Raw genomic sequence first — 20,302 nt, 5'->3', positions numbered from 1 at the left:
AAGGAATGGAACATTTAAAAATATTGAGAGGGAAAAAAAACAACTCACTCTTATCTGGATTAAATATTCATGAAAATAAGCAACCCCTAAAAAGAGAGTGAAGAGAGTTAATTTAACCACAGAGAGGAGTCATTTCAAGTGACTTCAAAAACATGGTAATTTGACCATACCTCTCTAAGACATGTATATCTCCAAGAGCATGAAGAGTTATAAAGAACCTTTATATGGTTATGAGATATCGCATTGTTAGTAATAATATTTGAAATTGTTATTCTGACACTATGACATATGTCTGTGTGTGGATGAAGCAAAATAAGTGTTAGGCTGATGCCATCAGGACCTAAGTTTTTAGTGTAAAGAGATACAAATATAAAATACAAAAGTTCTGTAAAAACATCATAGTCTAAATTTGAATTTGAACACACAATGTATTTTCTCTTTTAAAAAAATATGTATTTCTTTGCTCTTTCCACTAAAGTACTTAGAAGCAACGACCATAAATTTAGCAATAAATACTGCTAGAACCCAGATTATGGTCTCTGAAAAAAACACTTTCCAATAAAAGGAATCAGAACTTATTTGGAAAGTAATTAATTCCAGGTTGGGGGGCAGGAAATTTAAAATGTGATCCTGGAACATCTTATTATACCAGCAAGAAAAAAATAAAAAAAAGATTGGGGTTGTGTCAGAAGGACTCAGAAGCTTGCATGATGGTCCCCGTCCCTCCAGTGGTCAAAGCGCAAACAATTTGAGCATCAAAAAAAAAATAAATAAATAACTGTAATGGTTTTTAAAACAATAAATGGTTAAAATCCATGAGTTCATTATGATACTTAAAACATAATTTTTTTTTTTTCAAATCCTCATTGGCTACTTTTAAAGGAGGCCAAAAAACCAACTCATTCTTTTGACAACTGGTAAACACAGGAAAGAATTTTTCATCTCCTATAATTTGAACTTCAGTATAACTAAATCTTTGATGAAGGAAAGTATTTTTTAATAGAAATATTCCTACTTAAAAGCAGAAGGAACAATGGATTGTCTTAGTCAACTTGGGCTGCTAAACCAAAATATCATAGTCTGGGTGGCATGAAAAATAAACACTGATTTCTCCCAGTTCTGTAGGCTGGCGGTGCCAGGACCTCAGGTCCTGGTGAGAGCTTTCCTCCTGGTTTGCAGATGGCCACTTTCTTGCTGTATCCTCACAGAGTAGAAAGAGAAAGCTAAGTTTTCTGGTTTCTTCTTATAAGGGCACTAATCCCACATAAGGACTCTATTGTGATCTCATCCAAACCTAATTATTTCCCAAAGACCCACCTCCAAATACCATCACACTGAGGTTAGGGTTTAACAAGAATTTGGGGGTGGGGGGAACGCAAACATTCAGTCAACAGCACCCTCTAATGAAAGAGTGGATCTGAAAAAATTGAACTACTGTATGAGCCAGCAATTGCACTACTAGCTATTTATCCAAAGGATACAAAATGCTGATTTGAAGAGACACATGCACCCCAATGTTTATAGCGGAGCTATCAACAATAGCCAAATTATGGAAAGAGCCCAAATGTCCATCAACTGCTGAATGGATAAAGAAGATGTGGTACATATATATAATGGAATATTACTCAGCAATCAGAAAGAATAAAATCTTGCCATTTGCAACAACGTGGATCGAACTAGAGGGTACTATGGTAAGCCAAATAAGTCAGGCAGACAAATATCATATGATTTCATTCATATGTGGAATTTAAAAAACACAACAGGTGAACATAGGGGAAGGGAAGGAAAAATAAGATAAAAACAGAGGGAGGCAAACCATAAGAGACTCTTAAATACAGAGAACAAATTGAGGGTTGCTGGAGGAGAGGTGGGTGAGGGGATGGGCTAAATGGATGATGGGCATTAAGGAGGGCACTTGTTGGGATAAGCACTGGGTTTTATATGTAAGTGATGAATCACTGGGTTCTACTCCTGAAAGCAATGCTAACTTGAATTTAAATAAATAAATTTTTAAAAAAGAAGAAAAGAAAGAGTGGATGTGAGAAATGATCATTAGTGGCTGCTCAGACCACTAGGTGAAAAGCTAATGGAGTACTAGACACAGGTGGATCAGGCTGCAATGCTAGAACTACTGATCAATCCGTAACAGGATAAAAAGTGAACCAACCATTATGTGCCTCAACATGAAAGAACAAACCACCACCTCTTATGAAATAGTTCTGCCAAAAAAATCAAACCTGAACCTGATTAAGCCTCTAGATCAGCACTATCCGACAGAAATACAATGTAAACCACACAGGTAATTTAAAATTTTCTACTAGCCACATCTAAAATGTAAAAATAAATACATGAAATTAATTTTAATGCCATATTTTAGTTATCCCAATATATAAAAGTATTATTATTGAAACATATCAATGTAAAAATTATTAATGTTTAACACCTTTTTTATGTGTTAAGTTTCTAAAATCTGTTGTATATTTTACACTTGCATATCACAATTTTGACTAGCCACACTTCAAGCAGTCAGTAGCTACACGGATGCTGATTCAAACAAACCAACTGTAAAAAATTACGAGATGATGGAGGAGATTTTAATACTGTCTAGGTATTTGGTTATAGTAAGGTACTATTAATTTTTAAGTGAAATAATAGTACTGTGTTTACATTTTTAAAGAGTCCTTATCTTTTATTTATTTTTAATGTTTATTTATTTTTGAGAAAGAGAGAGAGTGTGTGTGTATGAGTGGGGGAAGGGCAAAGAGAAGGGGACAGAGGATCCCAACCAGGCTCTGCGCTGACGGCGGGGAGCCTAATGTGAGGCTCAGATTCACGAACCGCAAGATCATGACCTGAACCGAAGCCAAACGTTCAACCGACTGGGCCATCCAGGTGCCCCTAGAGTCCTTATCTTTTAAAGATACATATTGAAATATTTACAAATGAAACTATAAAATGTCAGAGATTTTCTTTAAAATAATCTAGGTGGGAGTAAGGGGAACAGATAAGAATAGAAAACACAAGACTGGCCATGAACTGACTGGCTACCACTAAAAAAATGGCACCAGTTTGCTGTCTAATGTTACTGTCAAAGAATGGAGAGGGTCTTGTTTACTGAACTCACTGCAAAGGAGATACTGGAGATAGGCTGAACTTGATTAATACATCAATCACTTCTGACTCCAGGAGTGGTAGGACTGTGGCTGCAACACACCCCCTAGCTCTGGAGCAGACACCCAATTGTTGGCCAGTCTCCCCTGTGTTCCCACTCTGTATCAATCCCCAGTTGCTGAAGGGGGTGGGGGAGGGGGTAAAGACTGTAAGTCTAAATCTGCTCTATTACATGAAAAAATGAAATTTCAACTGCTTTCTGGGAAAGAAACAAACGTTTCAAATCCAGCTTGAGCCAGTGTTTCTTCGAAAGAGGCCCACAGGAAACAGACCACCTAAAAGCTCCAGAGGAGGTTAAATCTCAGAGGGAGAACACTGGAATTGCTAGTGTCAGCTGGCTACCCCCTCATGGAGCATCACCTTCCTCCAGTGCTACACTTGGCAGGTTCTAGGTTTTGCTTTATCAAAAAAGGCAATGCTCTTTTGCTTTTGTATCACTTACACTGCCCACCCTAGTCAGTCAGTAAATTGTGGTTAAGTGAGTCAGTGATAAATAACGGAAGGATAATCAGAGGCAACAGGGCATTGTGGAAAGAACATAGGCAAATCTGGGGGGAGCTCTCAGACCACTTAATTACTGACCTGGAATATTCCTCCCTTGGTAAACTCTATACATCCTTTTTTAAGTTACCAAGTCAATTCTGCTCCCATAAGTAGATTTGCATTCATCAAACTACATGTTCTTATTTTGGTTCAGAAAACATGGTGAGAAAAATTTTCCCACTTTTATACCATGGTGCTTTGTATATCCCACCAGCAAAGTGATTACTGTACTGTTTTGCAATGAAGCATTTCTTTTCTCCAGTAAGCTCTGATTTCAAAAGCAAAAACCCTGACAGTTTCACCTTTGAGTCTCCACCATCTAGCCAATGTGGGATACATAAGCAGGCAATACAGGTTTGTGAAATGAATAGATCGTCCACCAACAAATATCACTGAGCATCTAAACAGGTTTAGACTATGAAATGACAACCTTTTTGCTTTTCTAATCTCCAAATGAACACTCCAAATGTGGCTACGTAGCTAGGATCTTGTTATGGACTTCAGAATCATACAAGGAAACCAGCAGTAAATTATTTTGCAGTCACTTCAACCCGTATACCCACATCCTTTTAAAAACCAGAATTACTTAGCTTGACCTTCTCATGAGACATGGATTTAAATACCTTTTTGTTGTTTTCTAAAATTTAAAGCATATATACAGTGTTATCATTATGAGTACTCATTGATGTACTTTTTGGTCTGAGCTCCCCATACTCGATTTCCAGATACTGCTCCAAAAAGGTTTTGAATAACTGCAGGGTCATTAGAAAAGGTCTCTATTCCCATGATTATCTTCTTAGACATCAAGAATAAATTACATTTTTCAGAATTTTGTTAAAAAAATCTGGTGACATGGGTCCATAGAAACAGGTTTATTTTGTTTTAAAGATTTTATTTTTAGGCAATCTCTACACCCAATGTGGGGCTGAACTCACAACCCTGAGATCAAGAGTCACATGCTCCACTGACAGAGACAGCCAGGTGTCCCAAAACACATTTAGTAAGAGTAGGCAGGTTATATTGTCTTCATACCCATTGCAGGGGCTTACCCTGGGCCCACACACCAGTGAGGAGGGGGTGAGGGTAGAAATAATAGCACAGGTTTCAGAACCTGATATGCCTGAAATCAGAGTAATTTTAAGCAGTTATTTGACTGTTTCAGCCAAATATAAATAGGGAATCCCTCAAATATAAAAAGGGAATGATTATACTTTTTTTGAGGGATTATGGATTTGTTGGGAGTATTACCAGGGAGACCATGCAAACTGAATTAGTGGGAGTGACCCAGCCACCAGCTCAGAGGCAAACTCACCTCACAGATTTGGTCCATAGTTCTATTCCTTTGAGAACGAATAATAAACATCTCTAACATTTTGATTTATCTACTGATATTGTCATCTAGTGATTGTCCACATTCTCTCATCTCCTAAGACAGTTTTATAGTCGTCTTTTGTAGTTGGGATATGATTTGGTAGATTACTGAAAGATATTAATTTATTGCTATTATGATGCTTGTAGAGTTGGAGTTTCTGGTGGCGTTCTCTGGTCCTTTGTAATCTTTGTTGCTTTTGATATGTATACATATATATATATTTTTTTTTTTTTCATCCTTTCTCCCCTCAGAGAGTCCCCCTTAAAATTTCTTGCAGGGCTGGTTTAGTGGTCACAAACGCCTTTCATTTTTGTTTGTCTGGGAAACTTTCTCTCTCCTTCTATTTTGAATGACAGCCTTGCTGGATAAAGAGTTCTTGGCTGCATATTTTTCTGATTCAGCACATTGAATATATCTGCCATTTCTTTCTGGCTTGCCAAGTTTCTTGTAGATAGGTCTGCTGCAAACCTGATCTGTCTTCCCTTGTAGGTTAGGGACTTTTTTTCCCTTGCTGCTTTCATGATTCTCTCCTTACCTGAGTATTTTGTGAATTTGACTATGATATGCCTTGTTGATGGTCGGTTTTTGTTGAATCTAATGGGGGTCCTCTGTACTTCCTGGATTTTGATGTCTGTGTCTTTCCCCAGGTTAGGAAAGTTTTCTGCTATGATTTGCTCACACAACCCTTCTACCCCTATTTCTCTCTCTTCCTCTTCTGGGACCCCTGTGATTCTGATGTTATTCCTTTATAATGAGTCACTGATTTCTCTAATTCTTAAATCGTGCTCTTTTGCCTTCATCTCCCTCTTTTTTTCTGCTCCATTATTCTCCATAAGATTGTCCTCTGTATCGCTGATTCTCTGTTCTGCCTCATCCATCCTTGCTGCCACAGCATCCATCCATGATTGCAGCTCAGTTATAGCATTTTTAATTTCATTCTGACTAGTTTTTACTTCTTTTATCTCTGCAGAAAGGGATTCTAATCTATTTCGACTCCAGCTAGTATTCTTATTATCGTGATTCTAAATTCTGGTTCAGACATCTTGCTTGTATCTGTGTTGGTTAAATCCCTGGCTATTGTTTCTTCATGCTCTTTCTTTTGGGGTGAATTCCTTCATTTTGTCATTTTGAAGGGAGAAAAGGAATTAATGAGGTAGAAAAATTAAAATTAAAAAAATATTAAAATTAAAAAATTAAACACACACACACACACACACACACACACACAAATAGAATAAATGATGCTAGATCCTAGGTGTGTTGGTTTGGGTGTTGAAAGTGGTTTGACAGATTAGAGAAAAAGGGGGGGGCGGAGAGGAAATCATTTGAGAATTTGAAAAAAATGAATACACTGAAGTAGACTAAAATGAAATTATGGGAGTAAAATAGAATTTGAAAAAATTTACACAAAAGAATATAGCAGAAAAAAATTAAAGAAAAATATTTTTAATAAAAATTAAAAATAAAAATGATTTTTTCTTTCTGTATTCAAGAAAAAGAAACAAAAAAGAGAAAAAAGAGAAAAGAAAAAAAGGAAATCGTTTGAAAATTTGAAAAAGTGAATACACTGTAGTAGACTAAAATAAAATGATGGAAGTAAAATAGAATTTGAAAAAATTTACATAAAAGCAAAAACCATAGTAAAAAAATTACAGAAAAATATTTTTAATAGAAATTGAAAGTAAAAATTAAGTTTTTCTTTTTCTGCATTCAAGAAAAAGAAAAGAAACAAAAAAGAAAAAAGAAAAAGAAAATCATTTGAAAATCTGAAAAAGTGAATACACTGAAGTAGACTAAAATAAAATTATGGAAGTAAAACAGAATTTGAAAAAATTTACACAGAAGTAAAAAATATAGTAAAAAATTAAATAAAAATATTTTTAATTAAAATTGAAAATAAAAATTAATTTTTTCTGTTTCTGTATTAAAGAAGTGAAAAAGAAAAAAAAGAAAGAAAATTGAATAGATGGACCTAACAGATTGAAATAGGACTGAAATTACTTCATTTTCCCATAGAAGTCAGACTATGAAGTGCTTTATAGTCCATAAACTAAGTAGACGGTGAGACTTGTGTTCTTGAAGAGCAAGGTTGGCCCAGTTGGGCAGGGCTCAGTATAATAGCTCTGTTCTCCACTAGATGGCGCTGCTAGCCTACTGGGGTGGAGTGTTGTGGCTCTCATAGGTACGTATGCACATGTGTGGGAATGGTGAAAATGGCGTGACCCAGCTACCAAGTCTCTAGTATCGGAACTCTGTTCTCCCCGATCAGCAATTGCGCACCTGTCCTCTGTCTTCAGCCTTCGTCCACTTCCTACTTTTTCACTGTCCGTGACCAGGCCCCAGGCAGTACCTCTCTCTTGAGTTTTGTCTCAGATGCAGCTGTTTTCCCTGGCCCCTTACGTCTGAAGGACTGCGGCTTTGACCCCCTTCCACCCTTCTGTGGGAGGGTCTCACTGAGCAATGGCCAAATGAGCAATGGACGAATGTCAGCTGCACCCAGGAATGCTTGCTGGACCCTGCTGCTGCCGGTGCCCCGAGACTGCAGCCGGGTGCCAGCCCACCCCAGAAGTTTGCCAGATAGTGTAGCAGCAGCGTTTTAGGGATTATGGAAAATCACAACACACATCTGGCACCAGTCTTCACCCTTAATGACCTGTTCCAGCACCAGTGAATGTGGCCACTTTCTGGGGTCTGCTGGGACCAGGTGGCTTCAACAGTCTCTACCAAATGTCCTTCCAGCAGTGGAACCGCTTTTCCCTGTGTGGCCCAAGAACCTCCCAGACCCCACTCTGTTCCTGGGGATTCGCCCTTCCCACCAGAGCACCACCAGGTATCAAGCTGCAGAGTTGCAGACTTTGTGCTCCCCTTGTTTACAGTCTTAATGGAATTAAACCCTCTCCTTTCTCCTTTTTCCCTTTTTAGTTTAGTCCTTGTGGCTGTTTCCAATTTTCTACTTTCTCTCCAGCTGCTTTTGGGGAGGGGTGCTTTTCCCGTATTCTCCACCCCCCCCCCCCACCACCCCATCTCTGTCCTCTCTCCGTCGCAAAGCACCTCCCTTCCCACAGCTTCTCACTCCCCAAGTTCACCTCTCCATGCCACGTACCTGCTGAATTCTGTGGTTCAGGTTGTGCATATTGTTGTGTTAATCCTCAGATCAGTTTTCTAGGTGTGCAAGATGGTTTAGGGTTGGTCTGGCTGTTTTTCATGGACGCGAGACACACAAAAAACTTCCATGCTGTTCTGCCATCTTGACTCCTCCTCCCCTGATTTGGTAGATTACATGAGCGAAGTAAAGCTTTTTAATTCTGTAGAATACATGTAATTTTGGAGTTTGCTCCTGGTCTGAAAGTTTCAGGAAGGCAGATGTTCTCTGTGGGATATTTGTCATTGAATCCCAAGTGTCAAGACAGCCTGACGCTTATTTAAAAGTGGATACTGACTGGATGTAAAAATGAATACTAGGTACTAAAAAGAATTAGGGTGAGGAAGATGTATGTGACTGAGCATATCCCTGGTGACAAAATATGGGAAATCCTTGATCAAGATGTTGGTTTTTATGTACTTTTTGGCTGGATTAAATTCCATAGACTATCAAGGACCCATGAGAAAAAGATAGGATTACCTGAGAGGATCCTGGGAGATGAGCACCATTGTTCACTCCTTCTCCTCTCCTGATACAAACCAGCAACCCATAAAAATCAGTGGGTCCTTTATAATTATGGGTTGGGCATAGGCAGAGAGGGCATAATACATTATGGCATAATAAATGGCATAATACATTAGAAAGGGCTTGAGACATCTTTGCCAACTTCCATGATGCCCATAGTCATATTATGTCAATGAAGTCTTTTAAATTTTTTTTTTTCCAACGTTTATTTTTTGGGACAGAGAGAGACAGAGCATGAACGGGGGAGGGGCAGAGAGAGAGGGAGACACAGAATCGGAAACAGGCTCCAGGCTCTGAGCCATCAGCCCAGAGCCCGACGCGGGGCTCGAACTCACGGACCGCGAGATCGTGACCTGGCTGAAGTCGGACGCCCAACCGACTGCGCCACCCAGGCGCCCCTGAAGTCTTTTAAAAATGTTATCTACGGGGCATCTGGGTGACTCAGTGGTTAAGCATCTGACTTCAGCTCAGGTCATGATCTCATGGTTTGTGGGTTTGAGCCCCACATTGGGCTCTGCACTGACAGTGCAAAGCCTGCTTAGGATTCTCTCTCCTTCTCTCTCTTTGCCCCTCCCCCCCATTCATGCTGTGTCTCTCTCTCAAAATAAACTTAAAAACAATAATAATATAATATTCCTATAAAAATTTTCTAAAAAAGTATCTGCAAATAGAATAACCACTATGTTCAAGAATCACTGTTATCCCAGCAGCTAGGAAGCTATAGCTAGTGCCAGAGTGGTGAAATAATTTCTTCCAGGGTTTTCCAGAGAAGCAGAGCCAATAGGAGACAGACAGATAGATAGACAGACAGATAAATAGATAGGAGAGATTTATTACAGGAATTGACTTACATGATTACAGAGACTGAGAAGTCCCAAGGTCTGATCTGCCATCCACAAGCAGGAAGCCCAGAGAAACTGAGGACCAGCGCTATAAGTTCTAATCCAAGTCTGAAGGCCTGAGGAGCACTGATCCATGAAAGATCCATCCCTCAGATGTCCCAGCTCAAGAAAGACAGGAAATGCATCCTTCCTCCATCTTTTCTATTTTATGCAGGCCCTCAACAGATTGGACTGAACTAGTGAGAGCATCTTCTTTATTTAGTCTACAGAGTCAAATGTTAATTTCTTCCCCAAACATCTTCACAAACACGAGAAAAAACAATGTTTTACCAGCTTTCTATGCATCCCTTAGCCCAGTCAACATATGAAATTAACCATCCTAAGCATGTAGTATATGCTCCTAAGCATGTAGGAGCTGCTTTAGAGTACTCAGGATGCGTCAACGCAGAACAAGAGATAGGACATGGAAAAGGGCTGGGACTGAGAAAGGAAACCTAGGCTCTTGTTCCTGCCTTGCCTCTTATTTCCTGTTGGACTTTGGGTTAGTCACACTGTCTGGGCCTGGGTTCCACCTCTATAAAATAATAAAATAAGGGAGTTGAATAGATGATCTGTAACATTTCTTCTAGTTCTAAAATTATATTCTCCACGTCACCAAAGAATTCTCTTTCTGAAAAGGAGCAAGGCTAATTTTCCCCCTTTCTACAATTTACATGTCCTTTTGCTTTTCATTTGTATGTAAATGTATGAGCCTTTGACCAAAACAAAATTACAATCTCTGGGTCACTCCTCAGTCCTCTCATCATTAAAATGCAGCTGTAGATTTCAGGGAACAAAAAAGGGAAAAGAAAACAGTTACTAAGTCATCCTGACTTACCAGTTCTGGAGTGCCAGGGAGTAATAATGGGGGTAGCCCAGAGGACAACCAAGAGAGGTGATCACAGGAGACATCAGCCTCTACCTACCTCTGGCCTTTGCTCTTGAAGTACAGCAGATGCTCTGTGTAAGAAAAGCGTAGTTTGGGGAGGTCAGGAAGCAAAATAGGAAAATGCTGGGCTTCAGAGTCATAGTACACTGTTTAGATCCTGGATCTCCTGCTTTGCATGCTTGAGTAAGTCACTTAACCTCTCCGAGTCTCAGTTTCTTCTCTGTAAATGGGAAAATATCAACTTCAGAGGTCTGCCATGAGCAATAAAGAAGGTGGTATGCTAAAGCACAGGAATCATTGAACAAATTGTAATGCAACGAGGGATAGGACAGGCACTACGTTAAAGACAGAGGAGCAGAAGGCATACTGCAGGCCTGTGGTGGGAAGAAAACTAGTCTCACTCTCCCCCTTTAATTATTTCAGTGGACACAACTGTTGTAAGCTGGGGCAAAGGTTGGGGATATTCCTTTGTGAGGAATTACCCTTCCCTCACAGAGCTCATAGTTGGGAGACGAGGCTTACAGGATTGAAGACCTGAGCAAACAAAACACCTAGAGCCCTGGTTGGTGATGCCTTTCTGAACAAGGAAAACCAGAATAGTTGCCCCTACTCTTTCAATCCTGAGAGTCTAGGATTCTAGAATGGCAAGTTTTTATGGAAGATTTCGTTCTTAGGCTGGACCTTGAAGAATGGTACGATTAGGATATGACCATTGGGAAAAAGTGGGAGCCCACAGCAATTGGATAGGGTCTGATTATGACAGGCCTAGGAATTCATCAGCCAGCCCAGCCTTGCTCTGGAGGGCACTGGGGAGCCACTGATGGTTTTTAGTTAAAGAGTATCCCACAGAAGATAATATTTATGACAGCTTAGCCTAGTAGCAGTGAATGATATATGTAAAGGAGGAAGAAAGGAATGGGGGAGGACTGAAAGGGACATAGGGCGGGATGGATGGTAATCAGCCTTGAATCACGCTGTTTAGCCAGTCATCAAGTCTTGTTGATCTCTCCCTTAAAATATCCCATCCCCATCCCTTCTATGAATTCTATCATTCATCCAAGGAACAGGTTTCCAGATGGATTTGTTATGGAACCTGGTCTGGATCACCCAGCAGAAGAACCAAGTGGCACTCGGAGATCTTGGAAGGGAGGAGGTTTATTTCACACTGGTGGGCTCAGAGGGGATCACTCTCCACAGGTCTGATACCCAACCTCAAGCGTGGGGACAATTTACAGTCTGTTACTTCCACATTAGTAGTAATTTGGTGTGTAGCAAGAGGGGTAGCAAGAAGAACCCGGTGGGGACTGGCATTCCCCTATCAGTCCTGTCGGCCGTCTTATAACATAATTTTTCCCTATCATTCCCCTGCTTTGATGCCCCCTTAAATAGATATAGGCTGTATTAGAAGGCATCATCTTCATTTATTATGGGCTGGTCCTTTCCCTTAGTTCCTTGACTTTGGTTGTGACTATTCCCGACTGGTTTACAAAGTAACAACATTCTTCTCCAAGGAAGATGCAGGTGCCCCCTTTCTTGGCAGTGAGGAGGTCAACTGCCCATCTGTTCTGGAGGGAAACTCCTGCCAGGGAATTTATTTGGCTCAGCAAGGACACTAGGGAGTAGTCCCACAGAAGAGCCTATGCCTCCTAAGCCAGTCCCTGTTCCCATGGCTATTCCTGCCCCTAGGAGGACAGGTAGCAACACCGCTCATTTAGCCTGGGCCTGAGGGCTGAAGGTTTACAAATGGGGCCCAGACCAATGCAACCAATACTAACAAAACATCCTACCCATAAGAGCAATGAGAGTGCAAACAGGAACCTCTCACTGTTTTCCCAGCTTCCTGGGGCAAGCTCTGCCAATCCGATGGCAAGGAGTAAGGACAGTCTATTTATTTCATAGGACTGGCGATTCTTCAAGCTTCTGCCATATATAGACCAGCCAGCTTCTGGGGTATGACTGGAGCAGGGCTGAAGATCCCAAGAATCTAGGACTCTCTGGAAGGTCGCTTGGAGCAGGTTTGTCAAACTTGGGTCAGACTTCCAAGTCTGGGGCTCCTCAGGATTGGTCCTCTTGACTCTGGAGTGGTGGACCCATGGAGTGATATCTGTAACCTTGAGGGCAGTAGGGGTGGTCAGAATAACGGTATAAGGCCCAGTCCACTGTGGTTTGAGAGGGTCTTTTTTTCCAATCTTTGACCCAGACCGAGTCCCCTGGTTGGGGGGGCGGGGCAGTACAGGAGATCCTAATGAGATTGGGGCCCTCTCTATGGTATAACATTGTAACTCATTTATGGTGGCCCCTAAAGCTTGAAGTTGTTCTCTTATCCCCTATTTGGTGTAAGTTACCTGGGAGGCTCCCTAGACATGGAGGGGGCCTCCCATATATTAGTTCCTGGTGTGCAATGGACATGCAGAAGGGCCGGGGCAACAGGTCTGGCCACAGGAGGACTGTTTCCTGATAGAACTTGGCTAAGGTTCACTTGAGGGTGTGAATCATCCACTCTACTTTCCCTGAGCTTTGAGGCCAGTAAGCAGTCCGCTACAAATGCAGGCCCATTATCGCTGTGGATTGTGGCCGGTAAGCCAAATGGGGAGACAATTTCTTCTTTGAACTCCTGGAGGGGGGGGGGTTATGGCATGGATAAAGGAGAGAGCCATGTCTATACCTCCTTATCAGCTGCTATCTTGGCTGCTTTGTCTGTTAGACGATTCCCTCGTGCTGTAGGGTCATCTCCTTTCTGGTGTCCTTTGCAGTATAGAACTGCAACTTCTTTTGGAAGCCAGATGGCCTTGAGGAGATTTAGTATTTCCTCCTTGTTTTTGATGGTCTTCCCCACGGCGGTGAAGAGGCCCCTCTCTTTGTAGATTGCCCCGTGTATGTGTACCTCTTGTCCCGGTAGTGAAGGCACACTGTGAGTTGGTGTAGATCATTTGCCCTCACTGATGGTGAGGGCCAAGACTAGGGCATATAATTCAGCCTGCTGTGCTGACCATCCCACAGGTAGGGCATTGGCCTCTAGGACTTCATCTGTAGTTGTCACTGCATACCCTGCCTTTTGAACACCCTCTGTGATAAAACTGCTACCATCACTGAAAAAGGTGAGGTCTGGGTTCTGTAGAGACTGGTCACGTAGATCTGAGCGACTTGCAAATACTTTATTGGTCACCTCAGAACAGTCATGGTCTGGTTTTCCTTTCTCAGAGGGTAGGAAAGTTGTGGGGTTCAGCATCTGCACTATTTTGAGTGACCCATGGATCTTGCAGAGGAGCCCCTGGTATTGTGGTAGCCAAGAGTTGGAGAGGAAGCGGTGTCCTTGAGTGTTTATGAGAGACATGACAGCATGAGGGAACTTGACATTTAGTTCTTGTCCCAGGGTGAGATTATCTGCCCCCTTAATGAGCAGAACTGTGGCCACTAAGGCATGGTGGCCACCCTGCTGCCACTGGGTCCAGCCTCTTCCACAGGTATGCTACTGGCTGTTGCCAAGGGCCAACGGTCTGTATGAGAACCCCGAGGGCAACCTTTTCCTTCTCATGCACAAAGAGATTAAAAAGGCTTTTTTATATTCAGCAGGCCAAGGGCTGGTACCTGTCCCAAGGTGGCCTTTATCTCTAGGAAGGCGACTTCGGCCTCCTCTGTCCAGACAGGGGGTTCTCAATCCAGTCCTACCAAGAGATTATTCTTGCTATTGCCAAGAGCCCAGGAATCCAGATTTGGCAGAATCCTGCAACCCCCAGGAATTCTCATAGCCCCCTCTTAGTTTGGGGCTGGGGTAAGGAGCTGATGACCTTCTTTCTCTCTGGCTCTAGTGCTTTTTTTATGAGACCTGATATCCTGAGTCTTGGCCCCCATGAGCCCATGGTCAAAATGAAAGTAGGGGGCCAAACTATGACTTTTATGTGAACTCAGGGGCCACACGGTATGGCATGAATTCCTCTACCTACCTGAGTGCCCTATCCCTCTCCTTGGCACCCAAGTTAAGGGCCTTTGTGCCCTCTGTACAATTCTCTTAGGTATTGCTGGCAAGGAGGAGGTCATCCACATACTGGAGAAGGGTGTAGCGTGAGGCCTCCCTTGGAAAGCCAGCAAAGTCTCTGGCCAGTGTCTCCCCAAAGAGGGTAGGGGAGTTTTTATAAATCCCTATGGGAGGCGCGTCCAAGTCAGTTGCATCTGACGCCCCGTGTCTGGTTCGGTCCATTCAAAGGCAAACAAGGGTTGGCTCTGGGGGGCCAAGCGGAGGCAGAAGAAGGCATCCTTTAAGTAAACCAGCTGTCAGAGTCTGGGATCTGGCTGAGAAGGGTGTACGGGTTTGGGAGAACTGGGTGCAAGGAGACAGTTACTTTTTTGATAGTTTGTATGTCTTGAACTGGTTGCTACCCTCCTCCTGGCTTCTTGACTGGCAAGAGCAGGGTGTTCTTGGATGCCTGCCCTTGCCTCTGGTGGGAGGGGGTGTTGCCACTCTCTCTGCAATTGAGCCCCTGGGATTAACTTTACAATGACAGGGGCCTGGTTATGGGCAAGTCCAGGGGGATTGTCCTCAGCCCAGACAGTGGGGAAGGCAGCCCTGAATTCGGACGGGCCACTCGGTTGGACCTGTGTGCAGAATAGCCTCCGTTTTTTCTTTCTTGCTGTAGTGATTGCCATTATGAGGGGGACTTATTCTTCTTGTCCAATTGGACATGATGCTGGTGTGTCCTGTTGGCTCAAAGGTTATTTGGGCCCCCAGCTTTGAGAGTACATCCCCACCAAGGAGAGGGATAGGGCACTCAGGTAGGTAGAGGAATTCATGCCATACCATGTGGCCCCTGAGTTCACATAAAAGTCACAGTTTGGCCCCCTACTTTTATTTTGACCGTGGGCTCATAGGGGCCAAGAAGAAGTGAGCCTGGCCCCCCTCAATCTGAATCTATTCCTGCTAGGCCTATGAGGTCTTTTCTGCAGGGTTATTCTGCATATCGGCTGGGTTTCTGGGACTTTCCCAGTTGGGATGCTCATTGTTTAAACGTTCTTTCTCCTTGCAGTAGGCACACTGATCCCTTTCTAAGGAGGTTCTGGGCCATCCCCCTTTTGGTGGCTGGACCTTCCCCATCCTTTTGTCGTGGTTCTTTTGTGCCTCGGAATCAAACAGGGTGTAGCCTCTCATAATAATCCCTGGGGGATTCCCCTTGCTGCTGAGCATATTCATGGGCTTCTTAGGCCCTGCTCGGATACCCTGGAGGAGAGCTTCTTGGTACTGGCTGATGTGGACCAGCATCTGGAGAGCACTTGTGCCTGGTAGAGGGCACAATCTGGCTGTTGGTCTAGGGGAGAGAGGATCTGCCAAGTCTGGAGGTGGTGGGGAGACCGAAGGTGGCAGAGTTTTGGGAACTGGGGGGTTAGGTGCTGACAGTCTCAGGGGAACATATGGCAGGGGCAAGACTGGTCACCGGTGAGAATTTGTGGAGGTCAGGACTTCTGTTGACCTTCCTTGGGCTGCTTTGTCAAGGCGAGTAAGACCCTAGCCTGTCCCTGTTTGTTGCAGGTAAATCACACCCAAGGGAGAAGGGTTTAGGCAATCTCTAACCAGGAGTCATTATACGGGAACTTATCAGGGTGACTTCGTTCCCCGGTGACAACATGCTGGATGTGGTGAACCGTTGGGACATCTAAGGTTCTCTCAAAGGGCCATCCTACACCAAAAGTGGGCCATTTCAACTCACATAGGGTCCTTAACTTGCCGGGGGTCATCTTAATTCCATAATCTCCTGAAAACCCCTTTTTTGCTCTGTTCCCAACCCCATAATGTTCCCGTGAGACGGAGTTGCAAAGACAGAGGGGTAGGGGTGCCCCCTCTAATGAGGAGACCAGTTAGGTGCCCATCTGGCCATGTTCCCAAGTAACTTAGGTGACGCTTTGCAGTAGCGGTCTCAGCTTTGTGACTTAGGATCAGAAACGATTCCAATTTTGCCATAAACTGTATGCCGTTCACCACGGAATCACAGACAGGCCCACTCAGACTCCCTGGGCTTTTGGGGACCTTAAGGGTACCTGCCCATGGAGCCACAGATTCAGTCCCAACTGGAGGACCAGATTGCACTGCACATTCACTCACACATTCAGACCAGAGGTTAATACATTCCCTCCCTGGGAATCCCAACCTGTGAGACCTCTGAAAGGTCTACAGGAGGTGATCAGGCTCTCCTTCCACCCTGACGGGTGGGTCTGACCGGGTCAGGGGCCCTAGGCGTTACCGGTATCCAATGACAGGTCCAGGTCCTCACCTGCCAAGTCTCCTCGAGCCCAGCGGGAACGGCAGAGCGGGGCCAGCCTGAGGCGACAAAGTGGGAGAATGACGCATATCAGGCAGGGGGCACCTTCTCCGCTGCGATTCCTCGTTCCATCATCGCCTCACCATTTTCCCAAACCGGTGGCAACAACGGGCCAGCGCGGTTGGGTTTCCTGGTCAGGGAACCGAATGTTACGGAACCTGCTCTGGATCACCCGGCGGAAGAACCAAGCGGCACTTGGGCATCTTGGAAGGCAGGAGGTTTATTTCACATCGGTGGGTTCAGAGGAGATTGTTCTCCAGAGGTCTGAGCCCGGAGCCCCGGAGCGCAAGCATGGGGGACAATTTATAGTCTGTTACTTCCGCATTAGTAGTAATTTGGCGCGCATGCGCAACAAGCAAGGTAGGAAGAAGAACCCGGAAGGGGAGTCTTCGGTTGGGGACTGGAATTTCCCTACCAGTCCTGTCGGCCACTTTATCATTTTTCCCTACCAGACTGACTAGAAGACAGATGCCACTGACAGAGGTAAGGAAATTGCAGTGGAGAACTAGTGTGGTTAAGAGAGAATAAATCTGTTTTTTGACACGTGGGATTTGTGGTAATAGCTGAATGTTTGAGTGGAAAAGTAAAGTTGAACTGACTTTTTCAACATGACTAGAAGCAACTTTTCTACTCAGACATGAAATTGGAGAGTCTAACCAAAATCAGACATAGGATAAAAAAAGAAAAAATCGAACATATTCTGTCACTCTCTTTTTTTTTCTTTTGATGTGTAAATTACTATGTGGGGAGAACTGAGGATATTTGCATAGCTTGTATTTTCTTCAGCATGGGGAATGATAAATGGAATTATGATGGAAATGTTATTGTTAAACCAAATGTTAAACCAAAATAAAAATAAGTAAGTAGGGAATGGGAAATGCTGGATTATGTGGGTAAATATTTTAACTTTTGGGGGCGTGATTTGAGAAACTCTTACATCTATTATGTCACTGGATCTTATGAATGGATTTATGGCTAACGCAAATGATACTGGGATGTTGCTAGACAAGATTTTAACTATTTGGAAGGAAAACAGATCCTCAGAGGGGAAACCATTTTTCCATTCCATCCGTAAAAACTACAGGAAAACTTCACCAGACTACTGGGTTTATAACGTTCAGTCTGGAGGGCTAATCTGACCTAATTTCTTCATACAAGAAGCCTCCTAAAGACGCTTGCCCTGTTTCTCAATTATTGGAGGATCCCTCACCCCCTCACCTTCTGGGTTCTCGCCACTTACTTTTATCTCCTCCCTCTTGTGCCTTATTGCTAGCAGCTATAAAGCAGTAGTTATGAAAGGGTTAGGAAATTTTTATTTGAAACAGAGATGAGTGTGTGGTTTGGGAGGGAAGTGAAAAAGGACTAAACAAAAGGAAGTGACTCTAAGCTGTTAGGAAAGAGAAGACCATTAATAGCAACATCTTGATTTCATTAGGAGGCGAGCTGAAGCCATTCGAAACAGGCAGGGAACTAGGTGATAATAAGAGAAAATATGCTTCTCAGACAAAGGAGCAGACAGCAGGGGACAGCAGTTCAGGGAAGGAGGCGAACATCAGGGACAGTGTGCAGAGAGGACGTGCTAATCCCTCTGAATCATACCGGCAGAAGCACGGGTCGTTTGAACTCCTTGGCAACTTCGTCTCAAAGTGCATGGTGAGGAATGAGAACAAAAGAAAAGTTCACTGTGAGTTCCTCTTGTCAAAGCAGAGGAAATTGCTTTGAGGCCAGCACTAGGAGATGCTAATGGTACAAAGCGAACCAAGTAAAAGAAGGAAAAAAATGTGCCAGGTCACTGGGAGCTTGCCTAGCATAGAGAGACATAAAACCACCACTGATGAGACATTCAGCCTAGGTCCTACCACGCACTGCTGTGCGAGTCACTTCTAACCAGTGTTCAGCTGGCTACAATCCGAAGAGGATGCCTCAACAGCTACAAGAATATTTGTTCACTTGACAAACTGTAATTGCACCCTCACTGTGTTAGGACTATTGCTATTAATGCTGGAAGGTGCAATAGGAGCCCGTATGTCCCGGTCCCAGCCGGCTTTGTGAGTCAGAATCATTGGAAAGTAAGTTCTGGGCAATCACTGCTGACCCTGGAAGGCCACCACTCAGCAGAAAATACAGGATGATGTAGGAGAGCCAAAGTGGTAACTGGAAAGAAACGTGTGTCTGTTTAAACTCCTTGAAAGACCGACTGACTGCTGGTCTTCGTTCTCCAGGGCTCACAGTTCTCATCCATAAAATTGGCTGAACAGGATGATGCTTTCTTTTCCCTTTGAGCAGATTTAGAATGGTGCTAGTTGTTCTCGGGGGATCCTGCCATGGAGTTGGGACAATGTGGGGATCTCTTAATCTGGGAATCTGTAATCAGCTGCCGGAGCTAGAAACCAGAGGTGCTTTTTCTGTATGTTTTGATGAGTCACTGAGAAATTTAAAAATGCTAAAGATGTCAAAGCTTTCCCTCCAGATTCTAAACCAGGGGCTGCAAACTCAGTACACCTAGGATTTGTTTGGCTAGCAGAATATTTTTAAAAAATGGAACCAGCATTTACAAATCGTGCAATTTCTGAAAATCCAGATTTGGGTCTTCGCTGAGACACTGGAAGATTTGACAGCAGTGGACCCACAGCAGCGATTGGTTAGAGGTGGGTAGCAGCTGTTCCAGTTTAGATGAAGCAAAGCACCTGCTCTCTGGTCTGACCATCTCTATCCCTCATTATGGTAACCATATAATTTGTCATCCAAACTAAGGCACTTTTGAGGGTAAAAGAGGGTGCCGTTGGTAATTATGCCTGGACGCAGAGACACAAAACAGGGCTATTATGGGCAACAAGGATGTATGGTTACCCTATTTTACGTTGCTTACACTGGGTTCGATTTTTTTTCCCCCACTGTTATTTGGGTCATGTGGTCACAAGTCAGGGACTCTCCCAAGAAAGAAGGGAGACAAAAGGTGTAAGTAAAATGAGGATGAGACCCAAACGCTGAAAAAAAGGGAAAGAAATGAAAAAGAATATTAAAATGAATGCCAATTACACAAAACCTTCAGGTAAAGGCAGAGCCTTGCTGGTGGCTGGCTCAGCATGTAAGTTTGACCTTCCCGGCTCCCTGCCCTCCATAGCACTGTCAGTTTTAATAAGCTGTAATCCCATAGCTACGAGCGAGACTAATCAAACTGCAGAGAGCAGCCTGTTTCTAATCAGGAAGGCACAGGATAATCATTTAACTCTGTGGTTTCTCAGTGAGCTCCAAGCTGCCTGGACAGAAAAAAAAAAACAAAACCATCCTGGATAAGATAGTTGCTTACACACTCTAATCTTGACCTTTTGATGATCTTTGTTTGAAATTTTTATTAAAATGCTTTAATTACACAAGTATTTGGCTTAAAAAATATTTTAGAAGAATCTTTTCCCTTTATTCCCAGAGAATAACATATCGCTCCCCCAAGACATCTAGGACACCTCAGAC

This window comes from Prionailurus bengalensis, chromosome C2 (assembly GCF_016509475.1).
Source record: "Prionailurus bengalensis isolate Pbe53 chromosome C2, Fcat_Pben_1.1_paternal_pri, whole genome shotgun sequence".
NCBI classification, from domain to species: Eukaryota; Metazoa; Chordata; class Mammalia; order Carnivora; family Felidae; genus Prionailurus; species Prionailurus bengalensis.
This window is presented reverse-complemented; position numbering follows the sequence as displayed.